The sequence below is a fragment of the Nyctereutes procyonoides genome, unplaced genomic scaffold, assembly GCF_905146905.1.
Source record: "Nyctereutes procyonoides isolate TBG_1078 unplaced genomic scaffold, NYPRO_anot_genome, whole genome shotgun sequence".
Lineage (NCBI taxonomy): Eukaryota > Metazoa > Chordata > Mammalia > Carnivora > Canidae > Nyctereutes > Nyctereutes procyonoides.
The window spans coordinates 20274110-20291147 of record NW_026575136.1 but is presented as its reverse complement, the minus strand read 5'-3'; positions in this window follow the sequence as shown (position 1 = coordinate 20291147).

The following is a 17038-nucleotide window of genomic DNA, read 5'->3' as shown; positions in this document are numbered from 1 at the left end:
CAGTTTTTCCATCTACTGCTGCCTAGGAGAACAATCTGCCAACCATTAAAGGGAAGCCCCTCTGGGAAATACCTAGGCTCTAGAAACTTCCACTTATAGTGTGAAGGCATCCACTTTCAATTGTTTGGAAAGCTCGTTTCCACCACTGCAGAAACAAAATCATGCCCAAATTTTCCCAACATTTTTCTCCTTAATTAAACGGACCCACTCCTCTTGCCCCCCAGTGAAGAAGAAAAAGAACTTTTTAGCAGAACGCAGGTGGCTCCCTTTAAACTTTCATTAGGATTCATTTTTATTACTTAACCCACCATCGTACATACAATGAAATAACTGCAAAAATCTAAAGCACTTACGTAGTATTATTACTGACCAACAATATCATCTTTTTTTGCTTGCTTGCCTTTCATTGCATGTAAATTGATTTTTTTTTTAATATAGCCTTTTTTCCTTCTGCATCCTGAGCCCTAACAATAGATATTCAACAAGGCTAACTCAGTGCTTGGTACTTTCCTGCCTGCACTCACCAGCTAACTCAGTGCTTGGTACTTTTCCTGCCTGCACTCACCAGTCCCTCCTGCTCAGGACTAGTGTCCTGACGGACACATGGATGGCATCCATGGTACCGGTGCTCAGTACCCAATGCAGCTCCAGTCTTGTAGCCCAGGACTTTCAGGGCATCCCGGCTTCTCCCAAGCCCAGGCTCTCATTCAATGCTCTAGGTGAAGAAAGGAAAGTGAAAAGAGTCTCTATGAATGGTTTATCCTGAACCAGAGTCTGTGTTTTATAAATGTTTATCCTCATCAAAATCCATCTGGATAGATATCATTATCTGCATTTTTCAAGTTATACAACTGAGGCACAGGAAAAATGACATTACCAAAGGTCCCCCAGCTAATAATGCACAATTTGTGTAGCCAAGTTATGTCCTGTGATCTGACTCCCAGGCCCATGAGACTCTCTACCATGCTATTTCCCCTGAAAATACAATCAGTCACAATCATTCTGTGGTTTCACTCGAGAAAGGGATCTATTTCTTTGCATTAAATTTGAAGTCTTCAGTATTTGAAATATTAAAAACACTTGAGAAAACTTGCTGATCGATGTCCAAGACTAATTTGTCAAATGTACTGAGTATATCTGAGCGGTGACCCAATACCCAATAGCTACTCAATAGGTAGCTATTACAGGTCTTGGCCGGCAAAAACAATCAAGCATACCACTGTTCATCAAAGACATTACTATCAGGCAGTCCAGGTGGCTCAGCGGTTTAGCGCCGCCTTCGGCTCAGGGCCTGATCCTGGAGACCTGGGATCAAGTCCTATGTCGGGCTCCCTGCATGGAGCCTGCTTCTGTCTCTGCCTCTCTCTCTGTGTGTGTGTCTCTCATGAGTGAAAATAAAATCTTTAAAAAAAAAAGACATTACCATCTCTTTTTCCTGACTCCTACCTCTCCAATAAATCTTTCTTATTCCATTTTCGTACTAAATAAATTTTTCTTAGACACCTACTATGCCATGATGTGTACCTTGTTTTGAGTTACCAAAGAGATTAAGACACCTCTAACTTCAAGAAACCCATATTCAAGTTGTTCCCTTGTATAAAAGTATCAGTGGCTCCCAGATAACAACTGCCTTAAACCCAACCTTCTCTACAAAGCACTGATTACATTATTCCATCATCCTTTTCTATTCTGAACTCACAAAGTGCCAAACTGTCTAGTTGTTCTAATTGTCTCATGTCTTAATTTTATCTCTGCAATGACACTATAATCTACTTAAGAGCAGGGATCACTGCTTACAATCATTCATTTCGGTCACACACAAGACAAGGGATTACTTCTTTGGCTTTGAACCCCAAGAGCCCTTTCATGTTGTGATGATTTAAAGGACCTTTAAAAGACTTGTTGATTGATTTCAAGGATTAAATCCAACACCAGAGAATTTTCCTTCTGGTTAAAAATTCCACTTAGTTCTTTAATACAAAAAATCATCATGAGATTTATGATAAAAATTGAGTTTCATAAAGGATGTTTGAGTGAGGAAGAGAGAACACTGTTAATCATAGGATATCTGAAGCTTAATCTTGGTTCTTCTTAATATCCACCATCAGTTTGGTTTCTTTTTCACCCAGTGAAAAAAATTGCATCTGTAATTTTACCAATCAGGCCAAGACTCATTCTATCTTGCCATTTCAGAAAATATAAGGTCAAATCCTCGTGCAATTTTCTTATAGTAACTACACTCTAGGGTCATATTACTTGGCTTCTGAGAATGAAAGAAAGGTAACATTTTACTTTAGGCAAAGCTGTAGAGTAGGGGAGTTTGTTTTCTGTGTCTTGCCCCATGTTCCTAACCCTGCCCCCATGGACAAGCATGAGCTGATAACCTACCATTAGCACCAACTGAGAGCATCCAAGACTAGACCTTCATCTGTCCACCGGGGTAGACAGGCAGCCACTGATAAGGCTTATTAGCTAAAATGTTCGATTGCTTCTGCAGAATACAGCATCTGATGAGGAAGACAATGCATCTGGCATTGGCAGAGGGAGAGAGTATTTACTTTCTAATACATGGTCATGGATGAATTGTAATAATGGAGCATCTAAGTACAGGTGAAAGTAGAATTCGAGAGAGAGAGCTGGCACCAGGGAAGTTGGCTAACACATACAGTTCTTGATTTAAAGACTTGGAAGTGTTAGACACATCTTCAGGCCTCAGTGGACAAGATCGGTAAGTCACCAGCCTGTCACCAGTGGTACAGATGAAAACTGCAATTGAACAGTAAGAGTAACCCGGCACCCCAACAATCCCTGGAAAATGAAGTTAAGTAGCTTTCGGATTAAATGGCCTTCAGGACCCCAGAAACTCAGGCAGGCATGGAATTCAGCTTCATGAAAGTAATTTTAACTCACATAGCAATAATAATAAGGACTCAAGAGTTTATTCAAGACCCCACTCCTACAAGTACAGTATATTCTAAGTGGAGCTTTGCAGAGTCTCTGACAATGATGTGTATGTCAAGTGCTCGAGTGTGAAGTAGTTTCTGAGGCCCTCAGTTCATACTGCTTTTGCCTGCTCAGAACAATGACTGGCATAGAGGCCTGCCACTTCCAAAATCATGTGCATCTAGTGGGTTTTCTTGGCATTGAAGAAGCACGCAAAATAGGATAGTGCGGGGGTCAGCAAATTATGGCCCACAAGGCAAATCCAACCCAATCCCTGTTTTTATCAAACAAAATTTTATCAGAACACAGCCACACAATTCATCTACATCTTCTCTGTGACGGCTGTCATACTAACACAGTAGAATTGAGCAGTTGTGACAGAGATGGCATGGCCGGCAAAACCTAAAATAGTTACTCTCTGGTCCTTTCCAGTTAGTAGTTAGTGGATCTGGACTGCTACCGGCCAGTCCTCACATTTACTATTTTTACTAAGCAGGTGCTACGACCTGAGCGCTTGCATCCCCTCAAAATTCATATGTTGACATCGAATCCCATGATGGTATTCGGAGATGGGGCCTTTGGAAGGTGAATAGGTCATGAGAATGGAGTCTTCATGAATGGGATCAGTACCATATAAAAACAGCCAAGTTGTTTCCCTTGCCCACTCTGTCTTCCAGCCTCCAGAAGTGTGAGAAATAAAATCTATGTTGTTTATAATCCACCCAGTCCAGGATATGTTGTTCTAGGGCATGCTGTTCTAGTAGCCTAAACTAAGACAACAAGTAAATCACTTTCACTCTCTCTGCTTTAAATCTTTCATCCTGAAAGAGTGACAACTTGGGGCACCTGGATGGCTCCGTTGGTTGAGGGTCTGCCTTCTGCTCAGGTCATGATCTCAGGGTTCTGGGGTGGAGCCCTGCAACTTTGTATTCCCTGCTGGGGGGGGGTCTGCTTTTCCTTCTCCTCTGCCCCTCCCCCTGCTCTTGCTCTGTCTGTCTCTCTCTCTCTCTCAAATAAATAAATAAAATCTTTAAAAAAAAAAGAGTGATAATTAAGAATGTTCCTCCGTTACAGTAACTGTAAAAATCCAGTGCAGTAATACACAGAACGTGCCTAGCTCTGTGTCTGATGTGTAATAAATATACAGATATTAACTACTTTGTTACCCATCAGGTAAGGGTAGTTTCAGAATGGTATTCAAGTAGAATTTGTTTCTAATAAAGAGCCTATAAAGTAAATGTGCATTCTTGATAAAGGTACCAATACAGACACTAGCCAGAACCAGTTCAATCCGGATAAGGCACTCGGTTTAATATTGTCAATATAAAAATTTTTAAGAAGATCACTAATCATTCTTTATTGCTGGGAATCTCTACAATATCTTGTAAATTGCTTTAAATGGGTACTTAAAGTTTCTGTAGGACTCTGTCAAATGCAGATAAGGGTCTGTGAAGGAAAAATTTACATTTCATCAGTATTAACAATTTATTAAAACTCATGAAAATGTACATTATTGTGCTTTTTTTTTTTTTGATGTTTTATAGTACAATCCCTGGGACATACTTTGAAAAAAATCACTTCACTGTTAACAGCTTAAATCTTAAAACATCTCAAATTCTCCCTTCAACTCAGAATGCCATTCATTAAATTCCTTCTTCTAAGGAACCATAAATGCAGTAATCTAGACCCGGATAAAGGCTTTAAAGTTGTCCCACAGGATACTTGGGGTGGAGAAAGATGGAACATTAGTGTCAAAGAAGCATATTATTTGATTCTCAATATAATTAATAAACTCTTTCTCTCCCCCACAGGAATCTGCTAAATCTCCAATTCTTATTTGTGTTGAAGCAAAAGATTTAGTTACCTACCTAACAGAAAAGGGAAAAAAAGATCTGAAAAAGGCTTTAAGTATTTAGTAGTTTAAACCCTGCATAAATTGGAGATTTGAATAAAAAATCAGCCCTGGTATTTTTCTATGAAAATGGTGAACAGAAGGAATATATGTGCTCAGAGGAATAGCGTTTTATGCCAAACATCAATCAAGCAGGCTTTAGAAGCCTATTTATAATACTGTGGGGGTTCTGGACAGTTGCACTTCACACTGTGAGGACCAATCCATGACATTAGATAGTGAACAATTGAAGTCTTTACAAATAATTAAAACTCTGTTTGAAAATGGAGATGTTTTCCACAGCTTTCCTGTGTATGCACGATATCATCGATATTCAAGAGTGTAAATATTGACTAGTTATTGCTGGTAGCCAGAAGGAGCAAAATCCCCTTTGAAATAATAATGTGGAGTGTGTGTATATAACATATACATATGTATGCACACACATATGCATAGAGATGTTAAATATATAGTCATATAAGGAGAGAAAATATAGATTTCACTTTATATGACAGTTGAATAGCTATACTTTAAACAACCCATGTTCACTGCCAGTACAGTTCTAGTGTGAGTGTGTATGTATGTGTGTGTGTGATATGCAAAGAAGACGCAAAAATATTTCTGAAATTTTTTATCTGTGATATTTTTTTCCTGAACGTGATAATGAGAGATATCATAAAGCATGCCTCTTATCTTAAAAAAAAAAAAAAAAAAAAACCTCTCCATTGTTTGACTTGGTAACTAAAACTATATTATTTTAGAGCTTACAGAAATGGAATTAATAATCTTGTCTAGTTTTCAATAATATTTTAAGCCCACCTTAAATCCTTTTGGGGTGGAAGCAAAGCAAAACTAATACATAAATTAAAATCCTAGAAATGGAACCTTAATTTGCCAATTGTTCCTTTAAGAGACATGGGATTTAAAATTATTTTGAGATTTTAAAAAATCCCTCAGAATCATTATTTAAATTTACTGATTTTAACAGAGAACGGTTTAAAAATCTCAGCAGTGTGAAGATACAGAAGAAATGACAGACGTTGCCCTTTCTCCATAGACCTTCCAATTCAAAACAAGAGGTAACATGCGTACATGGATGGGGTTCTGTAAGAAGAGCTTGTTGCGGGGTGCAAACCGAAAGTCCAAAAAGAGTTAGAAAAGAGAGCAATTTGCACAGGTAAGAATTGTCAGGAAAGAGGCAAGCCTCACCCTAGACATAATGAATTATAGTTGCTGGACGGCTGAGTCAAAGGGAGGAGCACAGTGCCAACCAGGGAAAGAGGTAAAGGGGGAATTAGCACAATGTGTTGGGAGAAATAAAAACCGGAGAGCAGAAAGAAATTGAGATTATGAGCTAGGTTAATTAAAACTTGCTGTGGTTTTCTGAGTGGGCTTCACTGCCTTGTGATTAAGTTCAGGGAAAAGGAGTATAGCAGGAACCATCAGAAAAGCTGGGATCATCCAGTCCTTTTCTGGATTTACAAGAGATGCCCACTCCACCCAAATCCCACGTGGAAAACAAAATGAAAGAGAAGCTCTGGGTTTACTTACGAGGGGAAAAGAATCATGATACTACTGACCCGTCTATGTTAATGAACACTGAAGCTCGGCCCTTGGATGGTTTGACCAGGTCTCAGCAGGGATTATGTTTCATGCATCTTTTATACTTCCTACCCCATGGACCGAGGGCAAGACTCACTAAATACAGGTTAATAATAAATTGTTGAAGTCCACCTTAATGAATTTATCCAGCAACTGCACGGAATTCGCCCCACAGTCTACACAGACGACCAGAGCCCACGGAGCTGTCTGCCCCTGAGTGTTAAAGAGGTCATTAAGAACACAGGACAGAAAAATAAATAAATAAATAAATAAATAAATAAATAAATAAATAAATAAATAAATAAATAAAAATAATAAATAAATATAAAACAATAAATAAAAATATAAATAATAATAAAACAATAAATAAAAATTAATTAATTAGTTAAGGGATAGAAGGGGGCCGGAAGATATGGCCTAGAATAAGGTTCCCCTGGTGTCTGACTGTGCTCATACCAGAGCCCCGTGACACCGCTGTGATGTCTACGCACACACAGAGAAGTGTGCAAGAATTATTCAGTCAAATGAATAACTATAAGCTAACAAAGAGAACAATTGTGGACAAAAAGTAATCCAATTTGATTCCCAGAATAATCCCATCCACAGGGCGGCTGCCAAATCCCCACTTCAAATTTCGCTTTGTAAACATGTTCTCTGACAAGGCAAGGATTCCTCCTCTAACTCTTGACAGAAATGACATTGGCTAATAAAGCCGCGTCTACACTGACAAGGTGGCCTGCAAAATCCAAGCCCAGAGGCGCAAGTCCTTGATCCGAAACATTCTGCGTATCAGCATAGAAGTGGGTATTTCAAAAGGAAATAATCCACATAAATTTTTCGTCCTTATGCTTGTGTAGACGTGTTTCCTTGCGATTCCTTTCAGTTAGCCTGAATGCAGGAGAGCAGCAGGGGGAGCTCACACATCTTCCTTCTTTTTCTCCCCCTTTCACTGAAGGTTGGCTCTGGCATCCCAGGGAAAGAATGGGTCAAAACAACATATATGAAAATTATTCACTCGTAGAAACACAGGTAATTCCTTCCGTAAAAATACCCTGGATTCTTTTCGAAGACTTCACCACATTCCTCATATTGGACACACCTATAGCCAACATGGGCCAACTCAGCCCGCTTTCATCTGTGGCCTCTTAAAAATGCCTGGATCAAAAAAGATATAAAAGGCATGTCCCTAAGATGCCCCTGTGTCTCCTTTAAAATAAGAAAGAGAGACAGACACAGAATAACAGGGAGAGAGAAATGGCAATTTTCAATCTGAAATGGCATTTTTCAGAACACTCCAATTTTAATCACAGTGGAAAGGATTTGGGCCTTTGGTATTCCATGTTGATCAATGAGATTGATTTTTTTTTTTTAATTTTAAAAAAGAGAACTGGTTGCTTCTCCCTGCCTCTGTCTCTCTTTCTCTCTCTCCCATGGAAACCATGAGGCAAGAAGGAAAAACTCAAAATACATCATTAACTTTGTGCTAGCAGTATTAGTAGAGAGAATCCATGACACCAAGACTCCTAGAGGGCTCCCTAATCCTCCTATCTGATCTGGTTCTGTGTGTGACACCCACATTCAGAGCGTGGAGACCCCAAGCCTGCCCCAACTGGGGGGAGGGAGAGAAAAAGACCTGCTTCTGATCCTTGGTTCACAGATGAAAATGCTCTTCACTCACTGCTTTAACGAAATGGTATATGTTTAATCTTAAATTCCAGATCCACGGATCACAAAACCCTACAATTCCCAGGCCTGGAAGATACTTGATGAGGTCTTCGACCAACCCTCTAAGGCAGGGGAGATGTCAACTGTTCTAAGTTTTATTGCATAGATGAGGCAGTTGAGGTTCAGAGGGGGGAATCTGAGAGCGTGGGTCCTGCAGCCCCCCCCCCCCCAGCATCCAGCGACCCAGCCCCACCTGTCCCTCCCCGGTAACCCTTTGAACCCTCTGCAACCCTAAAGAGGAAAGAGAGTCATAAAGGGAATGCAGAATAATTCGAGATCGAGGTAGCTGACCCCTGGGGAGACGCTGGGGTTGATAAACCCCCCTCCCAGGAGATGGGGATTTCTCCGAGGGGAGGCGGCTGGGCCGCGGGGCCAGCGGGGAGACCGCGCGCCCGTCCCGGGGTCGCGCTGCAGCGGGTCGGGTCGGGTCGGTCACCAGGCCCGGGCGGGGGCGCGGCGGGGCGAGGCGGGTCCGGGCGGGGCTTCGGGGTGCAGGGCTCGGGGGTGTGGGGCTGCAGGGCTCCGGGGTGTGGAGCGGGGCTGCAGGGCACTGGGGGCGCAGGGCGGGGCTCCGGGGTGCGGGGCTGCAGGGCTCCGGGGTGCAGGACTCTGGGGTGCGGGGCTCGGAGCGGGGCTGCAGGGCGCTCGGGGCGCGGGGCTCTGGGGTGCGGGGTCGCAGGGCGCTGGGGGTGCGGGGCCGCAGGACTCTCGGGGTGTGGGGCCGCAGGGCGCTCGGGGTGCGGGGTTGCAGGGCTCCGGGGTGCGGGGCTCCAGGTTGCGGGGCTCCGGGGCGGGGGGCTCCGGGCGAGGTGCAGGGCGCTCGGGGCGACGCGGCGACCGCGGGGAGCGCGCGCTGGGCCCCGCCGGCGGGGAGATCCTGGCGCTCAGCCCGCTCCGGGAGCCCCGGGAGCCCCCCCCGCCCCCGCCCCCGCCGCCGACGGTGATGTGGGTGCGGAGGCCCCCGCGGCGAGGGGCGACGTCCAGCAGCCCCGCTGGCGTGCACGGAGGGCGGGCGCAGGAGGACGAGGCGGGCGCCCCGCGCGTGGCCGCCACTCGCCGCCCACGGGGTTCGCAGGGCCGAGGGGCCGAGCCCGGGACCCCCGCGCCCCCGCGCCCCCCCGCGCCCCCGCGCCCCCCGCGCCCCCGCCCTGCGGGGACGGATCCCCGGGACGCGGCCGTCACCCGCCCCTGGGAGAGCATTCGGGGAAATGCCCCAGGACGGGATGGGCGACTCTGCATCGTAGACACCGGAGCACCAACTGTCTGCAGCCCTGAGCAAACGTAGGAGAGACAGAGAGACAGAGAGACAGAGACAGACAGAGAGACAGAGAGCGCGCGAGCTCCATGGGGAGCATCACCCTTCGGGGCCCTGGCACTTTCTAAGGACTCGATGCCCTAGCAGGGGCCGTGCGTAGTGTCCTGCGCACAGAATCCACGGTCCTTACGCTCTAAGCGGTGAACCGGGTCCCTGGGCTGTGCCCCAGCTGCAGGGTCCTAGCTCCCTAATTCTCCCGCTTTAGCCCCCAAGAATTCCGCATCATCAGGCGAGCACAAACGTCCCCGCTAAACATTACTGGGCGGGAAATACTCGGTTCCCGCAGCTCACCAGGAACATCTCTGCGCCCCAGGGTGTCAGGTATGGGCCGGGCCTTCCCCCAAGCCCAGGCCAGGTGGTTCACGGGCCCCAGGGCACCTTGGCAGACACTCCTAAGGGGCTGCTGATGGGGGGGACCAGAAAGCTGGCTGGGGAGGGCCTGCTCTCTCTTCTTCTTCTTCTTCTTCTTCTTCTTCTTCTTCTTCTTCTTCTTCTTCTTCTTCTTCTCCTTCTTCTTCTTTCTTCTTCTTCTTCTTTCTTCTTCTTCTCTCCTCTTGACAAAACATACTTTCTTCCACCCTTGAAGGAAGATCGTATAACCGATGCCTCTCTGAGGCTTGTGTCCCTGTTTCTCTGGATATGTGGGTGTAGTCTGGAGGGAGGATTCCACCAAGGGGTGAGGGGGCAAGTGGAAAGGGAGACAGGAAAGAGATTTGTTATTCACTTTATTGCGATCAGTACATGACTGAAAAACGAGCTGTCTTGGGAAAGAATTAAGAAATAGAAATTATTTAGTGTCCTGGAGAAAAAAAGGTCAAGAAAACCATTAGGAGGACCCCGTGACCTTTAAATAGAGAAACTATGGATGGGCCAAGGAGAGGGAAGTGTTGAATAAGGCTGTACACCTTCCTAGCCCCCCCCCCCCAGGTATCCAAATCGTTACTTGCATGATCTCATTTAATTCTCCCCACAACCTCAGCAGAAGGGTCTCATTTTTTATCCAATCTGCTTTTTTTACCGAGGAGAAACCTGTAGCTCAGAGGCCCAAAGTAAATTGCCCCCCTCCCCCCCGGGGGGCACAAAGCTAGTTAGGAGCAGAATTAGAATTGATTAAAGGGGAAAGAAGAATTCCTTGAGAATTACTGTTTTTAAATCTCGATTAGTTCTAGAAGGAAACTGGGAAATTAATTACCTTCTGGGAGGATCTTTAGATTAGTGGGGAAATGATGTTGAGCTCACAGAAAGACAAGCCTGTGAATTTTCTTGTTATCTATCAGGAAAGGTGTGACAATTTGAGAAAACTGAATGGTGCCCTTATTCATTTAGGAATGTTCTTTTCAACTGATAGACCTACTGGTTATAATTAGGTACGTGTCAGTATTCTTCAGGAAATTTTTATTATTTCAGGAGGAAACTAAAAAAAGCTCTGGGCTCCTTCAAATTGAAGAATAATTTGAATTTCAGTTGGGAAACAAAGTATCCGTATGATTTGAGTTTAAAAGGCGTAGAGGATGGCCTGATGATCCAAAGCATCAGCTCCATCCTCTGAGAAGAAGCACCGCTTTGTGATCAGGCAGCTCTGGCTGTGAACTTGAACTGGGCCAGCTATGGCTAGCTGTGTGACAACAGCCAACTTCCTTAACCTTTCTGGGTTTCAGGACCTCCATCTGTAAAATGGAGCAAATAAACCTTTGCGAGGTTATTGTGAGGATAAAATAAAATAGTGTGGGTGAGAGCCCTTAACAGAATGCCTGGTGTATAGTAGATGCTCAAAAGTGTTAGTGTTGCTTAGTGTGATTAAAGCATGTGAGAGCAGATTTTGAGAGGGTGGGAATGCACCAGACGTGGGTCTGGAGAAAGGAAGTGCCACTAACTTCAGCTCCTCGACAATTTTGCCTGGGGCTGGCTCTGGGGGAAAGACTTGGGTTCTCACTACTGCGTGAATCTACTGTGGCTTTCAGGAGAGGACAGACAGAGAGAAAAGCAAGCCATGAAGGCCTGACAAGGTGGAGGAGAATGCTTATGGGAAGCATGGAGCAACTTCTCTCCACATCATAAATCATCCTGAGCTCGAGATCAAACAACAGTACTTTGAGAAACTGCGAGAAAGGAAGTCTGAAGCCAACTGCCCCCGTGAAATTTTTAAAGTAGCTAATAAAGATGACACGAGACTAAAATGTTTGTGTTCTTACTTAAACCTTCAGCGAAGGGAATTTTATTCTTCGGTGTTTTTTTAAGAGAGATTATTTTAACCAGTGTTTAAAAAAAAAACAAAATTAAATATATACAATTTTTGCCTAGTTATTATTTACCACTCCTCAGCCAAAAAAAAAATGTTATTACCTTGAGACTTATGTTTGAAAATAATTGTGAAATCTTGCTTTAAAAAGTATAGCAAAACAAAATGTCATCAAAATGCTTTCCTGCAGTGTCTTTTGTCAGGTAAAACCTGGTTAATTCTAGAGATTTTCCTTTAAAGTAATGATTCTTTTTTCTTGATTATGAAACTAATACATCTCATTTTAGACACCTTATCATATAAGTATACAATGAGAATAAATTATAAAGAAGAAAACAAGAACACCTTTATTCCCACCAATCAGTTATCTCCTGTGAATATTTTGGTGGTTTCTTATCAGTCTTTTTACCTTTTCATTCCTTTTTTAACCTCAGTTGGAATCTACTGTGTATAAAATTTTGCAGTCTGCTTTTTACACTTATTTTCCCCAGTGTTACTAAAAATTATTTGTTACTTCATTTTTAATGACTGCCTAATTTTACAGCATACCAATATAACATAATTCTGTCTTGTTGAATGTTTGTGGATTCCAGTTTTGCTACTGTAAATTATGTAAAATGATAATCTATGTGCATAAATCTTTGAGTTTAAGATTCTTTTGTAGGATAGACTTCTATAATTAGAACTACTAGATCCATATATATAAATCTTTTTTAAGGCTCTTGAAATATATGGTCAAATGGAGTTTTAGGAGGAGTTGTAGCAATTATCTTGCAGTGATGTATAAAGAGTGCTCTCTCTCCTACTGTCTCTAATAGTGACTAATATCATTTCCAAAAAAATATTTTCTAACTTGATGGATTAAAACGGTTTTGTTGTTTTATTTGTATTTATTTGAGACTATTGTCATCAAACAGCTTTTTCAGAGGTTCATTAGCCATTTCCTTTTCTGTGAATTACCTACTAATGTCCTTTGCCCATTTTACTACTGAAGGCTTAATGCTTTTTTGATCTATTTATACAAACCTTTTATATCAGTCCTTTTTTGTAATTGTGGCAAATGATCTTTTTCCCATTTTATTCTTTGCCTTTTCATTTTGCTCGTGACTTTTGGCATATAAAATTAAAATTCTTTACTTCAATGTATCAAACATGTCTTGATGGTTGTTTTGTTGATTGTTCCTCTATGGAAAATCAGATTTTTCACCTATTTTTTTTTCTACTCGTATTCTTATAATGAATTTTTTTAAACATTTAATTATTGCTTCTATAATTTCTTGTGGAGTAAGGATCTGATTTTTTTCCCAAAAAATGGATAGGCAGTTTTTCTAGTACTATGAATTCAACATTCACTCCTTCCCCGTTGATTCATTGTGCATCTACGTCAGAGATCTTTTTGGCTGATACAGATGCAGAGATGCTAGTCACAATACTGTAGTAAATTGCCAGTAACTGCATGGGCATCAATCAAGCAGAACAGACACCGACCATCATAAGCATCAGTGTGGGCCGGTAAATATATCCCTGCTGACGATCAGCCCTACAAATATGGCCCAAAAAGTGCCTACACACAAAAAAGAGGTTCCTTTCAAAGAAACATGTTTAATTGAACTTAAGCTATTTAAGAAGGGGACTTCTCTATAAATTCCATGTGGAGTGATTGGAGTTTCAATAACCCCTCTGTGTTCATTCAACAAATATCAGTTGAGTCTTTACTATTGGCAGACACTATTTTAGGGTCTCCTCTCTCTCTCTCTCTCTCTCTCTCTCTCGTGCACACGTGCGCGCGTGTGTGTGCGTATACCTCTCCAGTACAGTCAGCAAATGCTACTGAATAAAATGTAGTATCAATTTCCTATTTTTTATGCCAGTTTTTTTCCCTCCTTTAAAATAACCATCACTGCTCTTTGAGATATACTCTTGGTCAGCTCACTCTCTCCTAATAGGACACAAATCACATCTACCAATAATTCAAGTTAGCTTATTTTAGAAGGTGATAAACTCGGTAAGTTCTTGGTTTGCCCATCTGTTCCCATGGTTTGTCTGTTCCTTAAAGAATTTCGTATTTGCCATTTTTGAGGTGGCTTCATTTTGCATGTATCTCTGGATTTTCTTTTTTTTTTTAATTTTTATTTATTTATGATAGTCACAGAGAGAGAGAGAGAGAGAGGCAGAGACACAGGCAGAGGGAGAAGCAGGCTCCACGCACCGGGAGCCCGACGTGGGATTCGATCCCGGGTCTCCAGGATCGCGCCCTGGGCCAAAGGCAGGCGCCAAACCGCTGTGCCACCCAGGGATCCCATCTCTGGATTTTCTTTTGCGAGATAAGTATACCAGAAAGGTGTCCTAATTTTAAGTACTACCTTTCCTTTTGCTCCGAAATAATTTAAATCACTCCAAGAGAGATTGGTGATGAGATTTTATTTCTATCAAACTCTGTGCGATGATATCCCTAACATTTCTGAAATGGAGGGAGGAAACCAGGGTGTGGGGTTTTGCCCCGTATAATATAGAATGTCAGTAATGTTTTGTATGAGAATAAAACAGCAACAGGGCCATTGTTGCTGGAAATGAAGAACTGTGGATTTACTAAAGCTTAGGAAGAGTAGATGGAGAGGTGAGAGAATGGGGATCCAGGTAGGATGTGACGTCTGCGACAAGGTGCTTCGTGGGGGATTTACCCCAGGTTCTGACCCTGGATGGGCAGCCAGAGTGGAGAAATCCATGATTAGTCGGAACAAGGGGTGAGGAACTCGAGGGCCAGTTAGGACTCCAGAACCTGGCAAGTGAATCCCAACCACGAGGCTGCTGACAGGACAAGACTCTACCCCAGACTGGAGACAACCAGGTAGGTCCTCATCACAGAGTCCCCAAGTGTCTGCGAATAGACGCAAAATGAGTAGGAAAATGCTGAAGTGATCAGTAATTAAATAAGCAAAGGTGAACCTGGTTGAGTTTTCCGCCACGAGGTCAAATGGTAATTCAAGATAAAAATTTATTTTAGTAGAAAAACACCAACATTTTTACATTCCCTGCTGCCCTACTTGTGACAGTGATACTAGCTGGGGTCCTGAGTGTGAGCATTGTTGAGGAAGGTAAACCTTGCTGTGTCCCATGGCCTAGCTCCTGGAGGAGACTCTTCCCGGAAAGCCTCACCTGCCCTGGCCAAGGAGGGAACCCTCTCCCAGGGCCTGCTCCAAAGCTACCTGTGGCCACATTACACCATGCCGCACTATCCGACCTCTTTCTCATCACCCCTTTGGACGTCTGAACACCCCATTCCCCAGATGGTACTCCTTTAGAGTCAAATGCTGGCTTTGATTCAACTTGAGTTTGCCATTCTTCCTTCAATATACTGTGCTTCAGGCATCTAGTTACTTCTACTCACACAAGAGAAGGATGCCAAGAAAGGGGTTAGTACCCTAATGAAAAAGAAAAAACGTGTTCAAGCATCCCCAGCAACAGTGGATTCGTGTTGACATACAATATAATCAGCCCCTGGTGCCTCTCTGGATGGCTGGGCCCCGTAATTTGTATCGGCATCCGACCCCTCTTAACAACCCAGTGCCACTTATCTGAACACACCATATCATCTCTATAGAGGACACTGTGGCATGTGTAGTCTCACAGACATAGCCTGTGGAAGAACTATTATTTTGCTCTGTTCTAGACACTGTAATATGCATTTTATTCTTAAACAGCTTTAGTATTTTGTTGACTTGTGGTTCACTATAACCTCCAGATCTTTTTCACAAGGACAGTTGTGAAACCTGACCAAAGCTTGTACTTCTGCAATTTTTCCCTTTGTTTTCTTTGTACATGTGTATTTTTTCCAATATTTATTCAGTTATTTTAAAGACTATTATTTTGTTTCTGACCAAAAAGGCAATAATGCTTACGGTAGAAAAACTGAGCAAAAGTATAAAGAAGCAAATAAAAATAACTCATTATCCACCTGCCCAGAGATACCTTGTTAGCATTTTGATATACTGTATTTCCTTCCAGCCCTTCATTTGCATACATCTTTTAACATTTGCAAACATACTGTATATATTATTTTTGTAGTCTACTTTTTTACTCGGCAATATATTATGTCACTAAATATCCTTCTGAAAAATGATTGTTTTTGTTTAAAATTTTAAACCAAAAAATTCCACTTCTAGGAATTTACCTAATAAGTAATTATTGTTGTATAGTGAAGATTTAGCAACAAAGAGATTTACTGCCATTTCATTTATACCAAGGAAAACCTGAAATAATATAAAAATATCAAAAACTAGAGTAAATATTCACCCATGCAATGAAATCCCACACAGCTGTTAAATTTTACAGGAATATTTTGTAAAATGAAATGATTTTATTGACGGTTGCTAAGAGGAAAAGCAAATTGTAAGACTGCATGTACAGTGTGATTTAATTTCTAAACAATACGTAACTATATTTTAAAAGACCAAATGACCAGCAGACACTACAATGAAAATTATAATAGTTATGTCCAACTAGTGGATTTTATAATTTTGTTTCATTTTATACTGTTTTTCTAAATGTCCAATGATGTGTATTATATGTGCACTAAATAAAAATATATTTTAATTCCTTATTTTAATAAATAACATTTCACCACTTCAAGATATAATTTATTTAAATTTATTATCTAATGAATTCCCTCAAACGTGGATATATGGGAAGTTTGTAATTAAATAATGACCATCATAATTTTAAACACTGCATTTACCCCTGGAGGGGAGGGGAGTGAAAGCTTCAAGACACAGGGATGTACAAAGGGTTTCAACTTTTTGATAATGACTTACTTCTTTTTCAACATAAAAAAAACAGATACCGGACACATGGGTGTTCACTGCTTTACTCTTCAAGTTCTTCATGTTTATATATGTATATAGGGGTGTGTGTGTGTGTGTATTGTACATATATTTGATTATTTCTTTGAAATGATTTGTGAAAAATAGAATTACTAGGTAGAAATGGGAAAATACATTTAAAATTCTTGATATAGGGGATCCCTGGGTGGAGCAGCGGTTTGGCGCCTGCCTTTGGCCCAGGGCGCGATCCTGGAGACCCGGGATCGAATCCCACATCGGGCTTCCGGTGCATGGAGCCTGCTTCTCCCTCTGCCTGTGTCTCTGCCTCTCTCTCTCTCTCTGTGACTATCATAAATAAATAAAAATTAAAATAAATTAAATAAAATAAAATTAAATTAAATAATTCTTGATATAGATTGCTATATTACCCTCCAGAAGCCTGAAACAATGTATATTCTGACTAGAGGCTTACAAGGGCTTGTTTTGCCTTGCTCTTGTCAAAA